At 36.9% G+C, this 16445-nt stretch overlaps 1 pseudogene; it reads right to left on the bottom strand.

Moving 5' to 3' along the window:
* Positions 1–4510: 4510 nt before the first annotated feature.
* On the bottom strand, positions 4511–10570 carry LOC102497012 (ribosomal oxygenase 2 pseudogene; annotated as a pseudogene).
* Between the last annotated feature and the right edge of the window lie 5875 nt (positions 10571–16445).

The raw sequence follows: 16445 nt of genomic DNA, 5'->3' as shown, positions 1-16445 counted from the left end.
AAACAATAAATAAATAAATAAATAAAAGGTAGCAATGACGGTTTATATTTTCAGAGAGCTGTTGTGAGATTTAGATGACATGCTAAGTATTTAGAACAACAAATTGTATGTAGAAAGCACTTAGTGAGTATTAGATGCTATTTTAAAGGTATTTTATTAACAATAGTCATACTTCTCTAACATAATCCAGTCATCAAGAGAAACCATTTCAATCTTAATCTTGACATAGAATTTACATGCATGAGAAAAGATGTGGCCTGCTTGGTTATGTTCTCAAAATGACCTCTTAATCTGTTATTTTCCTTTGAGCATTTCTAAGAAGGAAATGACAATAAAAATTACTTTCTTTTTGATGTAATTATTCTGTTAGAAATTCATATTTATGTTTATTGTTATTTGCTTCATCAGGTCTTTTGTCAATATGACTATCATGTTTAATATCCTTCTATTAGTATCCCGACGTAATGCATTTAAAACGGGCATGGTTATTTGTTTGGGTACTTCTAGGCAAGGAGAAAATAAAATGAACCATACAAGAAAAATCACATAGAGGTTGAAAATCCGTGACAGTAAAATAATATCTGCTTTGATTTCTGAGAAGCTGTATATTTTCAATTTAATGTATTCTTCTTGAGACTCTTACTGTGGTACAATTTGCATATTAATTGTTGCATATCAAAGGATTAATCGAGTTACTTCAAATAAATTGGGTAGATTGTCTAATGAATCGTCCTAAGAGATGGAAAAGAATTCCACAGTAATGAAAATGAGCTACAGCCCACACAAGAAAGTTTCTAAAAGAACTCTCACATGCTTAATGGAAATTAAGTCATGGTTTAAAAGAAATGATCCTTATTTAGGAACAGACTCCCTAATGTAGTCTCAAGATATTTAATGTTTTCTGTGCCAACTGGAATGATGAGGAACGTCTCAAAGGTGGCAGGGCCTCACTAAAGGTCTGGATTGAGCTGTTAGACTATTCAAATTTTGACCGTAGTTGTCATCTGGTTAAACAGATTTGTAATTTGGATTATAACCAAACACAAGGTTATAGTCCAAGACTATGTTAAAGATTGCTAATGTGGGTCCTTTTGCCACAGTAAATTTCATGTGCCCCAATAAGTCAATAATTTCCTGCTTGAAAATCATAATTTTTTTCATTGAGGGGATTACCAACAAAGTTTAAATTCCTCTTCCTTTAACGTTAAAAAAGTCTGGACTTCCTTAACCAAATTGCAATAGGTTTTTATAAATGTCAAATCACCTTGCATTCAGTAAGCAAATAAATATACCTTGGAGACTCTTCATAATTTTGTTAATTAATGGGTAATGCTAATTTTCTTTCTTCTCAGTCAAGGAACCAAATATAATTGCTTTTGCTGCAATTACCAACATGTCATATTCCCAAGTTTTTTGACAAATGATCCTATAGAGTACAAATTGATCTTGCCATCATAATGAACATAAACACTTGATCAAAATAATTACCTCTATATTTCTGGCATTTTCATGTTCTTTTCTTGAATTAAAAAAAAAAAAAGAACTTTCCCTAGTTTTATCCTTCCCAAAAATGTAGAATAACCGAGTGAGCAGATTTTTGCTCTAAAGCACCTGCAAAAATAGTTATACTCATGGTCTTCTTCCAAAGAATTTTCACCCTGTGCAGCACTGTTCAGCATTTAACACATCAAAGTCATGTCAAATTTTCCAATCTTCTAATCTTCCTTTTTACCAAAGGTAGGTGGAATATTGAGTGGCATCATTACAATTCTTTCCTAAATCAGAGATACTAAGATCTGCAAATGACAGATATATGTAATAACTTTGTTCTTCACCCTTGTCTTTAATAAAAAGATAAATCTCACCTGTACAAGAAAAGCGAAATACCCCAAAAGTAAAAGCTTTTTTAGAAAGCTGCATACGGGGGTGCAAATAACACGGTCTTAGAAACCAAACAGACCTGACTCCTCTGTCAAGTCATAACAACTCTTTCAGCCTTTGACTCTTTATGAAATGTAAAATAATAATATAAAATGATACAATATAGCTTCCAGAACTGTGAGAGGCTGAAAACTATACAACATAGGTATTTAATAGACATTTCATAGGTGGTGGCTGTTGTTATTACATTGTTTCATGATCGGAATTTATCAGTTCCTTCAGGCCATTTAATTCGGGCTGTGTTAACAAAAACAAAGTAACCTTAGTTTCAGCTGATGCAATCTCACACAAACCCACTAGTAAACCACTAGGCTATAGGCTTGGCCCTCTTCTAATTTCTTAGATGGCTCCTTGTATTAGGGGTTTTTTTCTTTACTTTCTGCTACTCTTTTGTTTATTTTCTTTCCCCTGCTTAAGAAACAATGACTTGTATGCTATTTCTTTCTGAACATTTTCTTTGCCAAACATTCTTGGCTTTTATTTTCCTAAAGCAGTTTATTGGAACTATTGGTATTTTACTGATATTATTTTCTAGTCCTACTCAGTTTTGACTCATACAGAATATTCACATTCTCTGGAGCTGAATATTATTTGGAAGATAAATATTGTTAAAGTCCAGGGCAAGCTATCCTAAAACATAGCATCTTGGCATATTGAGAATTTTAAGGTGAAGGAATTTGAGAAAAGGCAGAAGCTGGAAGGTTCTCTGACCTTTCCTTGTTGTTTTTCCGCTGAAACAGGTCATAAAACCCAAAAGGATTCTTTTTTAAAGAGAGATTTTTGCTATAGCGCGTGTGTGCTTGCCAGAGAAACAGTGAGAAATCACACACACACACACACACACACACACACACACTGCCCCCCGCCAAGAAGGTTGGCCACATTGCAATCCCTTCTCCATTCTCTCTGGATTTGGGGAATGCACAAACACATGTTGGCATGAACTTCAATCTGCCAGGTCTGGGACTTGAACCACAGTTGACCACATGGGAGTCCAGCACCTTAACTGCCATTTCAGCAGCTGGCCCCAACCAGCAAGGACTTTCCAACCTTCTCCTTATGCAGGTTGTAAGATCATCATGTGGGAAGTGTCCTTCCTATCACCAGAGGAAGGGAACAGACTTACCACCAGAGGCACAGGGACATCAAGAAGAATCTGAACAAATGGGCTTCAAGTCTCCCCAGTTTATTACCATTAGATCATACTCTTTTTGACTTGTCAGATTTCTCCACCACTCTCCATTCATCAAACTACTACAACAATACAGAGGTTTAACTGTTTCTTTAGGTCTTCGTTTCCTTGTGAAATCTCTTTTTTGTTTTGTTCTGAAGTTTTTCAAGGTTTTTGCCATTGGGCTCTTGGGCTGGCCAGGGAGAGAGACACACAGTGAGAAGGAAAGGGAGAAATCACCCCTCATGGGGGTTAGCCATACCACAATCCCTTCTGCTCCATTCTCCTCTCAGGATTTCAGAACAACACACAGAAATCCACACACGCACACACACACACACACACACACACAGTGTGAACTTTAAGCCTCCTAGTCTGGGACTCGAGCTGCAGTTGGCCATGTGAGAGTTCAGCACCCAGTTTTTGGTGTCACATAAAGCTTATGTTGAGTAAACTTGTGCAATTTTCTCTCTTGTTATGAGGTCCAGTCTGCTAACCTAAGGTGAGTAAAAGGGAAAGATATTTTTTCTTCCCTTTAGTATCATGTTCTTCACATATGGTTCTCTTTTCTGGAAGGTTATGTGGGCATATTTCAGTATTCAATAGCTTAGTCCTCCAAGACAAGTGGCAAAGCTTTGATTACTTGAAAAATGGTACCTTCTATTTCACCCATAGTGAAGTTCTCACCACTGTCATCCATGATCTGCCTAACAGAACTCTTATGCCTACTGCATTTCGGTTGCATTTTTAATATATCTATAAATATTTCAAATTAGAAATAATGACCTCAATACTGGGGCCGGCAAGTGTCATGATAGTTAAGATGCTGGACTCCTACCTGGGCAACCATGGTTAAAGTCCCTGATCTGATGACTTGCTTCTCACTCTTCCTCCCTATCTCTCTCCAGTCAAATTTAAGAAAAATAATAATGAATGCAATTAAATAAATATTTTTTTAAAAGACTTCAATGCATAATAGTCCACAGAAGCTTAAAAGTAACCATTCCACTATCATTAGTCATTTATATTGCTTTATTTTTTTCTTTTCTTTTTTTAAACATTTAATTCCAAATGATACTTTTATTAATTAGAGTTGCACCTTTTCTACCACATTGGAACCAACTTGTCAAAAGTTTAGTTCTGTTACTTTGTGGACCCCTTGGTAAATTGCCATTCTTTCTCTCATGTCCATGTTAGGACAGCTAACGAGCTGTCACAGGGGGTCTGTCACAGGGGGTCTCAGGTTATTTGACACGTTTGTAGAATATGCTGAATTCTTCTCTTTGGCTTAGCTTCTTATCCACCTGTGGACTCAAAGCAGCAGTGGCTACTTCGCACTTAACTATCTACTATCTTATATGCACATATTAAAAGTAAAAATTTGATTCTGCAATGGCACTAGACTACACGGATTAAACATTCTGTCCACAGGGATAATACCGGGCTTTCCTTTTCCTCATCTGTAGGAAGTTTCAGGTGCTTGACAGAAATAGCTGAACTGTTCCAAATTTGCTTCAGCACATTCATATGTGATAAAGGAAAGTGAAGTCCATGAGACCCTGTCTCCTCCTCATTTCCCATCATGTGTGTCTCTTCTGTTCTTTAACGAATGATAGATGTAAACCATCTTTTCTTGAGTTTCATCAGAACGGTCTTGATCTGGCCCTATTGTGAGGTTGATGCAGTCTTTAAATCGCAGTCTCGCTATGCTGTCCAACTTGGTAATTTTCCTCCTGGTGTTGATAGCTCTGTTCCATCTTCTGCACAGTAAGGTGGCAGTCTATGCTTAATAAAATTCTTCTTCATGTCGGATGAAAGCAATTCTTTGGTACCCTCCAGCTGGTACGCAAGTGCTCTCAGAAAGCCACTTAGTTTTCTTGTTGCAACAGGTATAGTTTCCACCTGCAGGAGCAGCTGCTGGGGTATGTCTGCCAGTAATGCTGTCTTCCTTTGCAGTAGCAAACACAAGCCATGATGTCCAAAAGGATATCTCCCTGTGAACTGTTCTGGTAGGTGATGATGGTCACATGGATAGAGTAGGCCAGCCCGGGAAGAGTATCTGCTTGGTGAGTGGTCCCTCCAAGAAAGTACAAGTCACCCAGCTTCAGTGGGAGCTCATGTGCTAACCTGCCAAGGCTGCCCTTGGCCTCCACACTGTACTCCCGTGCCAGGGGCATGGCTGCAGGATGAAAACCTCAGCGTCATCATAATGGAGCTGTAGGCCCTGAGATCCTGTGGGGTTATGTACACATTGGAGCCAACCAAGGAGCCAAAGAAACTTTCCAGCTTCTCTTGGATCCTCCAAAGCTCATCCTTAAATCTCTGAGGTTGGTGAAACTGAACTGTTGCCTTTTTCTTATCAAAATCTTTTCTCAGCTGAAGGAAGTGTGCTTTGCCGTCTTTATGTAAAACCTCCTTCTTCCCATTGATGCACCGGCAGACATTCGCATCTCTTCCATAGTACACACCCCAGCTGCAGAGACTCTTCAGGTCTGTTAGCCTAAACAGGGACTGCCAATAGTGGTCAGGGCAGGGTCGTCTCTCCGAATGAGAAAGGGCTTCTGTTCCCAGAATTCTTTGAAAAACATTTCTGTCTTGATGGGTGAGACCCCTGGGACTGTCAAAGCTTAAAGTGGAAGGCCCACCAGCTGCCTCCACCTTCACAAGCTTACAGGGAACAGGTTCCTCTTCCTCCCCATGCCCTGCAGGCTTTGCTTTCTTTGGCACCGTTCTATCTTCAAGACAACGCAGTGAGGAAGTACAAACCCCAAACCTGGCACCGCACCACCCGGGCCGACAGGGCAGGGCCAGGGGCGGAGCGCTTTATCTTTTCTTATATGCTAAATAATGATGAAATCATGATCTGTCCATTAAAAAAAATGGGTTCTTCAAAATTTCTTTCTCAAAGATTACCTTTCTCAGGAAAAAGATAACTGATTCAAAGGTGGTAACTATTGGGTCGTCTGGAAAGTTATGATGCATTTTGCATAGAAAAATGTCATGACTTTCCTCATGACCTAGTATTATAGCTTTGATGCATAACACTACGTTTTTTTTTCCAAAACTGTTGAACCAATTCATACTACCAACAATAAGAACTGAAGTATCAGTTTCACTTTGCATTCTATAACACTGGATTCATTCAACTAGTTTTCTAGACACTCTATACTATTTATTAATTTTAAAATTTACACTACTTTCATAATTAATAATGCTTTTTCATTTTTCATGTATTGATCTTATTGGCTCATGTGAGTGGTAACCATTTGTTCAATGAATGATTCGTCTAGAATTTGAAACACAAAAACAAAAAGCCTGAGGAAAAATATTTTCAACATATATGACATATACAATGTTAATCTCTTTAAGATGTGAAGATCTGTATAAATTAATAGGAAAACCATTAAGACCCCAACAGACAAATGTGAAAAGATAGTCTTACCAATTACCAAGAGAACTGAGGGTAGAAAGAGTAGCAAAATTAAGAGTTTAGTTTAAGATATGTTAACACTTCCATGAATAATACAAATTGTGTGATTAAGTAAGTAGTTTAAAAGTAAGCCAGACCACTAAGAAAACCTAGGCTAATGATACATATTAAGGTGGGGATAAGCAAAACAAAACTTTTAAAGTCATGAGTATTAATAAGATCACATAGGGAAAGTATGCAAAGATAGGAGAGGATCCGGGAAATGGCAACAAAATATTCAACAAGGAAAAGAAGGTAATAAAAAGATTGAGAAAGAGCAGTTAATGAGATAAATGTAAACCCAAAAAATGTAGTGTCCTAGAAACCATAAGAGGAGTGTTTCAAAAAAGAGTGAGGTACAGCTCTTCCCAAAGCTCATAGGGAATAAAACAAAATGAGAATAGAGAAGTAGCAATTCTATCTTTCTTTTTTCTAATTGCCTAACGATGTTTAGTCTTATCTTTCTACTGGAATTACATCATAAATGGCTAGAGGGCAAAACAATGTCCAATGCTATTGCTGTATCATCCATAGTGCTTATCAGAAGACTGGCTCAATAAATGCTTGGAGACATAGAATCACAGCAGTGCCAGAAGTCTTAGAAAGTACCTGATCAAATCTTCTGGATCCTACAAGCAAGGAAACCTACAACAAAAAAGTACTCAAACAATTTTCCATAGTCACCATGCTAGTTAGTGACTACCTATAAGGAGACCTAGAATTAGCATCCCTACAATCCCAATTTAGTGTTTTATTTTGTTTTACTATATTATAGAATCAACTCCTTTTAACTTTCAGACATGGACATAGAGGGAAGAGGAAAATATTTTATTCCCTATACGCAAACTTATCCTCCTATAGTTAAGTCAGTTTTTGGTCTAAATTGGAAGGACTGTGAAGAGAAAAGAAATGTTGACAATGGCTATGGATATATGAAATCTGTGTAGATATAGATACACGTCTTTCCACATAACAAAATATGAATAGCTCAGTGACAATGATGGAGCCGTCACTGCCTATATCCATAGCCGTATCTTGTTTCATGGATAACTGAATGACAATGATAGTGCAATTACCATCATTGAGTTAGCCGTCCGTTGTTATAAGGAAAAAGAGAGAAATATCACCCTTGTTTCCACCAGAATATTTTGTAAATTAATCTACTTGCTCATTTATTTGCTTGCTTCCCACTCAATCTAACCGAGTTTGAGAACCATCTAAAGCTGATGACTGTAACAAGAGAACTTAACTTCCTGGGATTGTGAGGTTTCACACATCATTGCTTCCCAGCATTAGAAGAAGAGATTGTTAACAAGGTAATGAAGGACTATTGTGAAGTACAAGCCACATTTAATAGTTTTTGATATTAGCTTCATATATAAAACAATGTTTCATTGCATTTGCCAATATTTCAATCAGTGATCTAAAAATTATAAACTACCTGAAAGCAAGTATAATTAATCTTAATTTTTACTGGCTCCTAACCCCCTACTTTATAATCCAATATCATAGTCCCTGTAAAAAGTAATTAAACTGATGATTTATTGCAAATATTGAATAAATAGTTAGTAAATAATATAATTAATTCTTAGATTGTTTCCTAGTGAGGTATCTCTACAAAAGGTTATATCCTTCTGATTTTCTTTTACCTTAGGTGGCTACATTCTTGAGAAGTTATTGAAAAATGTTTCATAATTATATTTAGTGTTACTTCAATTATAAAATGTACTATAAAATCCATATTGTTCTAAAGGTTTTTATTAGTTAGAAATTAAATAACTTAAAATGCTAAACCATACTACTGCTGCTGGAGACACAAAGGGACAGATGGTTCTGGAATAATTATTATGATCCCTTTAGTTAGACAGGTTTTAAAATTGTGTAAACAGAATCATGCAGAGAGATGACGCAAAATGAAAACTAATACTATATAAATGCAGAATAGCATAAAGACATTTTAAAGAAATTTAAATTTCTATTTAAATTTATTCCATCTCTAGCCAGGGAACACATGTTGGACATATTTTCATTAGTTATTTCTTAAAAGATTTCCATTTTAAGAAAGACAGATGACATTGATTAGAAAGTTTTTTTAGTCAATTCTGTTGTCTCCAGAGAATTCAAGAGCACTGACAAAATTGGATGGCACCTGTCTTTTAGCTACAATACACAAACTTACCAGAGCAAGAAGGAACACCACCATATACATAACAAGATTTGAAGTACAATTTGCTCAAACAAGAGTAACACACCTGCCAGATTCTAGTTCACAGTTTTTTTTTTTTTGCTATAGGGTGCTTGTACTCGCCAGAGACAGAGAGATAGAAAGTGAGAAATCACGCCCCCCAAAGGGCATGGACATGCCACAATCCCTTCTCCTCCAGTCTCCTCTCAGGATTTTGGGCATGCACATACATTTGCCCAGTGTGAGCTTTAAGCCACCAGTCCAGGACTCTAACCTGGGTTAACTACATGGAACTCTAGTGATGTAACCATTATGCCATCTGCTGGTCCCTCAATTCTAATTCTTGGAGAGATTTTTTTTTTTTTTTTTTCCGCTATAAGGCGCGTGCGCTCGCCAGACAGAGAGACAGAGAGACAGAAAGCGAGAAATCACCCCCCAGCGGGGATGGCCATGCCGCAATCCCTTCTCCTCCATTCTCCTCTCGGGATCTTGGGCATGCACGCACACACGCCCAGCGTGAGTTTTAAGCCACCGGGTCTGAGATGCGAACCGCGGTCGACTAAGTGGGAGACCAGCAACATAGCCATTACGCTAACTGCTGGTTCCCTCAATTCTAATTCTTAAAGATAATCTTATCCATGAAGAGAACTCTTTTCTAATATGCCTTTTAGGACTAGTAGGACTAAGTTGCTGTCATATTCTCAGTGATTAAAGAATGATTGTTGCTTTGTTCTTCGCTGACAACATGGGAAACCAAGCTGAAAATGTTCTTTTAAATGGCTCCAGACTCTGGAGCAGTCAAATATAATGACATGATTTTTAACAACTCTTCCTGAGAAGGGTGGTCTGCATGGCTCTTCCTGCCATTCAGGACTCTTGGAACTAGACATGTTGTATAGCACAAACTTTGAAACTTGGGTCAGCCTCATCCCTGGTAGAAAAGGCTAAGTATTCAGCAATAATGGCTTCTGGTAACATAAAGAGAACAACCTCTGTTTATCTTATCTTCTGTTAACATAAAGAGACCAACCTCTGTTTACCTTATCTTCTGTATCATAAGGACATCCGCGTGGAAAAACAACAAGCTACTTTTGGATCTATTCCTACCCTTCCTTCAATATTCAGGGTCCTGCAAGAAGGAACACAGTCCCTTGAGTAGATGCTGAAGGACCATCCCATGGATCCACAAGCAAGGTGGCCCCATGGTACATTATACAAAGCATCCGCAAAACCAAAATGTTAAGGGAAATGAGACAGCTTATGATAAGCTCAGGAACACTCTCTTGGACCAATGGTCTTGATATTTAAATTTAAACCGTGAACAATGATGACAAAAATGAGATCTTCTCAATAGTTACACACGTAAAGACCTTTTCATTCTTAGATAGAAGGAAATTTAGGGGTGGTGTGTACATTCTGTGGAATAAGAACACCTGCACTCAAATCCTGGCTCTACTGCAGAGCTCCACAAAATTATATGATGTTTGACAAATTCTCAATCTCTGGAGATTTTTAGTTTCTTCATCTGCAAAATGGTATTTGCTTTGTAGGCTCATGATAAATTAAAGGAGAAAACATAGGTCAAGTATTTGGTACAGTGCTCAGTACATAATAATTTAAAATAAAAAATAGGAGGGCCAGCCCCATAGAGCAACAATTAAGTCCTGTGTAGAGGAGTTCAGATCTCACATGGTTGACGATGGTTTGAATCTCGGCCTTTGTGGTAGTACTTGGCACATGCAGAAAGCCCTGTTGGGGAGTGCTTTCTCTCTCTTTCTCCCCCACCTCTGGTGCAAGCAGCCATGCTCTCTGTTGTTTACGAGAACAAATAAACTTAAAAATATACCTTAGTAGAGGTGAAGAAAGCTAATAATTGCATGTTTGGGCTTTATAAATAATTAAAGTTAGGAGAATATGCCTCTGTTTAGTGTCCTCTCCTTGTTTGGATTCCCCATACAATGAAAGCTCTAGAAACAGACTGCTGGCCTAAAAATCCTTCAATGTACACCAGAGATTAGAAAAAGGGTGGTAGAGGGTTAATTTCATGTTCAAAGTTCAATTCAGCCAGTATCCAAAGTTCATCAGAACAGAAATGACAATTCTTATTATGCAACTTTCTGTTTGTCAAACGTTATTTTATTCTTATGGTCAGAAAATATAAAATATAAGGTAAAGTAACAAGACAGGCTATTTGGCTTCAAATTTTTTCTAATTAAAATATTTTAATACCCCAGAACCCATGTTTACTTTCCATAATTATGAGTGTAGATATCCAAAACACACAGTCTAAAACACTTCATAAAAACAAAAGCTAAAACACAATAGCCCATAGTATGGATAATGATAAGATTATTACATAGGGTTGTCAGAAAAGTCACGACACATTTTTGCAAAGAAAAATAGAAAAAATACATCATTACTTTTCCTGCAACCCAATAAATATGATCTATAGACACCTTACAAATTCCATGTCTCATAGTAAAAACTATTTAAAATTTTGTAAACCTATAGATAGGGTCAGAAGTTCAGAAAAATTAAAACAGCTTGATTCATTGAAAAGAGAAGAATGAAGGTAAAGTAATTTTCTTTTTTTAAGAGAAATTTTTGCTATAGGATGCATGCACTCGCTGGAGAGACAGAAAGACAGAGACAGAAAGCGAGAAATCACTCCCCAAGAGTGATGGCCATTCCACAATCCCTCCTCCTCCATTTTCCTCTTAGGAATTTGAGCACATACACACAAGCACCCTGTGTGAGTTTTAAGTCACTGAGTCTGGGACTCAAGCTGCAATCGACTATTAGGTAAATTTTAAGTACTTTTACACTGTTAGTTAAAATATGTGCATGGTAAAATTGTCACACATACCACAGCCACTAAATCTCATTCAAAATCAGCTCCTGGACTGTAGAAAGTCACCGATTTTTTTTTGTAATAGCTTACAAAACTCCATTTGTAACTAATTCTCAAACAGGAAAATGCCTATTACCAGGATTCCTAATAGTAGATAGAGGATTGCTTATTAAATGATGAAATCTGGGCCTAAACACACACAATCAGCCATTTGCAGCAATGTTAAGTCACAGTCCTCCAACCTAGAAAATGCACTAGATACTAAAAGTAATAGTCTTATTGAGAAATTATCTCATTTTTTTGGGTAACCATTTTTATTGAGAAATTTTTTCAGTATCTGTTATAGTTTTATAAGTGCACATTAAAAGTATTTGAGAAGTTATTTGCCTCTTTATGGCAATTTACTGAACTGTTCTGTGCAATTTATTGATTTCCATGAAAAGAGACAGAGAAAGACAGACAAACAAGCACCCCATCAGAGTCTTTAAGCCATGATTCATGCTTAGTCTCAGCCAGCCCAGATCAGTGGCATGAGTGAACACTTGGCATGATCAGAGAAGTCCTGAGACACGAACCCAAGATCTTTTCCATGTAGTTCCAGCTGCATCAGCACTATACTACTGCCTAGTCTCTTTACAGGACTTTTTATATGTATTTATACCTACTTATTTATATGGATGAAGACAAGACCATTTGTGGCATTGACAATTCCCATTAAATGTAGCCCTTAGTACTACCAAAGATATGTGAGAGATATTTAAATACTGATGCAAATTAATATTGATCACCTAATAATTTCATCCCATTAGCCTGTGGTCAATAATGTCATTTAGAAGAATATAAATAGGTTTGTTTTTATATTGAAAAATTGTTCCCATTCCAACCCTGCAATGAACTTTTTTGTGTAAGTGAAACTATCTAAAGAAAAATATTAAAATGATTGGCTGCAGAAGAACTGAGCCAAATTGTCAATCCTCTTTCCTGCTCAGTAAAATGCGAGGTGCTAAATATTTATCTAACAGGTGCCTGGAGTCTATCATGTGACTTTCAGAACAGCTAGATTTGCACAGATTTGGCCTACAGTGGCATTCAGTGAAGAACATTACAGTGATAAATCAAGGAACAAGAATTATTCTCTTCTAACTTTCTGCTTATTTTAGGTGAAAGTGTTTCAGATCTACATTACTCAGAAAAGTGTCTTAAGTCTCCACTTTACTTCACATATTTAGTTAATATAAGATCCCAAACTATCTTGTCTTTCTACAAAAAGTAAAAAACAAAAAACAAACAAACAAAAAAAAAACCACATTAAATATCAGTATGTGAGCTATTCTCTAAGTATGGTATTTTTACTACCTACCTCATCTAACAGAGAATAGAGTATTTTTGGGGTCAACCAAAAGTCGAACAGGAAATATTTTAAAAGAAAAGCAATTAGGGCATTAGAGTATTTTGGTGTTTAACTACTTTCACATACATTATACATCAAAATGAAATATAGCTAATAAAAAATTCTCTAGAACTCTGAAAAGTTATATCAAGGGCAACCCTAAGCCATGGTTTGCTTGTTGTTCTTGTTGAAAGCATTCCTTAATGTTGATCTGTTTGTTCTTTTAGAATGTTAAGAGGGAAGAAAAAAACTCAAGCTGATTAATAATGTTTTTCTTTGAGTTTGTTTTTTTGAGTCCCACAGCTCAGTATTTATATAAATGGATGCCCTGCTGCTGTTAAATCGCTCATCTATGTTTGTCTAGAAACTGTTTCCTATAAAGCTAAACCCATATGTTTTGCAAGGATTTCTCTCCCTCTTAAAAATAGACCTGAATTTCTCTTTTCCACTGCCATTGATGAGTAGTTTAGAATCCATTTATTATAAAGTATCTGGGCAAAGGAGAATTGAAAAATAAATAATAACCAATATAAATTGCCTCTATAGTTAGTTTTCAATCCGGTTCTAATTTTGCCTCATTTCCTTGAAACTTCATCTACTGATGAGGAGGAAATATCTCTCAGTGACATGACTACAAGAATAAAAATACATGACATAATAGTCAGAATTTAGACCATAAAAATGCATCTAATCTTTTTTCCCCCCTCCTAAATGCTTAAGTTTTTCCTAGTTTTAAGAAATATAAGGCAGGTACTTTTTGAGAAAGCCAAATTCTTTCAAGGATCGTAATTATAAATTTGTAAGACTGAAGTCCAAGCTACTGAATTCATTTGTGAAAATGTCATAATACAGTTCTTTTAATCTTAGAAAGAGAAAAGAAAATACTTGTGAAAGGTACAGTAAATTTTAGTGACTTTTTCAGGTCATCAATAATTCTGTCTCCCAAGTAAAACCCTAAGGGAATTAACCTTCCAATAGTAAAGAGAAAGCTTAGGTTTTGTCTGTGGAGATACTGTTGAGATCAGATAGTCATACAAATTATAGATCCTTAATACTAACATCAATAATGGGTGGGAGCACAAAGGCTGATGGCGTACATGACTTCAGCTCTCTTTCCTACCCTCTCGACTCATTACCCTTTCAGCTATTTGATTTAAAAACAAGCTGTGTTTTTATTCAATTATTTTCCACCCCAAGTTTGGATGATGGGAACAGACCTCTATTTAGTCGGGCGGCACTCCCTGAGGACCCTGCCTATTCACCACTTTTCTTTTCAAAAGAGATAAACACGTTCTTGTCATCCACAGCTGTTCCTCCAGATGTTCCTGAACTAGGACCAAAATCAGCTCATCTATGCTGCAATGTGGTCTGCTTAGGAATTCTTGTAGCAGTTGCTGTCTTCTCTAGGTAAGACCTTTCCCAATTCCAGTCCATTGTAAGACAGTGGCCTGTCCTTCCTAAGAACATCTGCCTCTCACAGGCAGGACAAGGCTCCCTGATCAAAGCAACTAGGATAAAGCATCCCACAGTCAAGTGGGGCATCTTGGAGAAGTAAAACCAACAGCTACCTATGGGGAGCTGGGCAAAGGAACCTGCTGTGGAAATTTAAGAGCTATTTTGCTGTTGAATTCAGAGTTCATTTATTAAAGATGTCATGTATGCTCTGTAACGCACATACATCTTTTTATCCAAATCTTACTCTACAATTTAATGAACCTCGTAGCTATTCTATGAATTAGAAAATGGGTGCTTAGGAACTCTGTAAACAAGGAGTCTTTGGGAGAAATTACCAGAAGCCCAACAAACTAGTTTAAATAAAAGAGAATTTAGTTAGCTCATTTGCCTGGCAAGTCACCAGGACTGCCTTTAGGCCTGGTTGGGTCTACAGGTTCAAGTTATCATCATATTTCACTTCATCTTTATTTCTCACTTCTGTTGCCCTCTCTGCTGGCTTTATTCTCAGGTGGTCTTTGTCCATATGTATGAAAGAAAACCAGCAAAGTTTCAAGTTAATATCATCCTTATTACTAACAATTCCAGCTTAGAGAAAGGGTGTCTTTTTTTCTGAACTCTAGAGAAAAAGTCCTAGGAATTGGTTGGGCTTGATTATTCCTGAACTAACCACTTCAATGAGGTACTCTGACTACCGCTGCAGTGCGAGGTATGGTCAGACTCAACCAAATCATATGAAAAGAGGCTTGAAAAAATACACTGGGCGTGTGTGTATGAAAGTCTAAAATCCTGAGAGGAGGGAGGAGAGATTGCAGGGTAACTATCCCTCCTTTGATGTACTTTCTCACTTTCCTTCCCCAGTCCCAACATCTCTCCCATCATCTCTCTTTGGTGAGTACACAATCCCTTTAGCAAAATTAAAAACTTGAAAAAGGAAACAACATGCTGAGGAAAAAAAAAATCTGTAGCAACCACAGTTTCACAGAGGGCAATGAAAGTCCTTCTCTAGGACACAGTGATGTGACGCACATTCACTGAACAACTCCAAATCCCATACACTCCCACCTTAGAGAAGAGAGGAACATACAGTCAAACCTGCACTGACATTACATGCACCAAACAACTCTAAAATACACTGACGTGAATTTAATGGAAGCGTCGATTGTTCATGTGGTTTGATGTAGTTTACCACAGCAAAGTGGAGATCTCTTGGAGAATGTGTCTTCCCAAATGAATGGATATCTAACTTAGGGATTATCTTGTAATCATAAAAGGTGTACTGTATTATAAAATATATTTACAATGTTCTTATCCTTTTGGGGAGAGCATTTACATGGAATATAATGATTAAAAATCATCAATATAAACATCGGCCATTATAATGTACTACAATGTAATCACACCTTCAGGCTTCTGAGATTCCTAGAACTATTTACTCATATTCTCATAATATTGGCACAATAGAAACCAAGTATCACAGTTCGAGTTCAGTAGCCATCTCAGGATGGGCCTTTCATTGACTAAAAATAAAGATTTTCTGCTGAAACTTCTCCCTCCAGATTCATTTCTACTGGGTAGGGCTACCTCTGTATCCTTCTTTCCATCTCTCTGTCTCTCTGTGTCTCCCAGCATCTTTTATTTTTTTAATTGTTTTTAAGGTAAAGTATTCTCTGGGTTCTCAAGCCCCTTCTTTATTGTGCTAATTTGTGCCTTTCCCCATCCCATTTAGGAAAGGCACAAACCCAGGCCCATCTGAGATGGCTACTGAACTTGAACTGGGAAATATTGCTTTTGTGTGGCGTGCTTACAAGTCACACAGTTCTCATTGTTTGCTTTTTAAAATTAAATATAAAGTTTTTTATTATCTTTTTTCTTTCTTCTTTTTTATTTTAATTTTTCTCCTTTCCCCATCTCTAATTATTTTCCTATTTTCTTTATCTTTATTCCTTGGCTAGTCAGCCTCCATGCACTGAGTGTCTAGACAGG

The sequence above is a fragment of the Tupaia chinensis genome, unplaced genomic scaffold, assembly GCF_000334495.1.
Source record: "Tupaia chinensis unplaced genomic scaffold, TupChi_1.0 Scaffold000473_1, whole genome shotgun sequence".
NCBI lineage: Eukaryota > Metazoa > Chordata > Mammalia > Scandentia > Tupaiidae > Tupaia > Tupaia belangeri.
The sequence above is the reverse complement of the archived record's forward strand: the minus strand, read 5'-3'. Positions and strand labels throughout refer to the sequence as shown.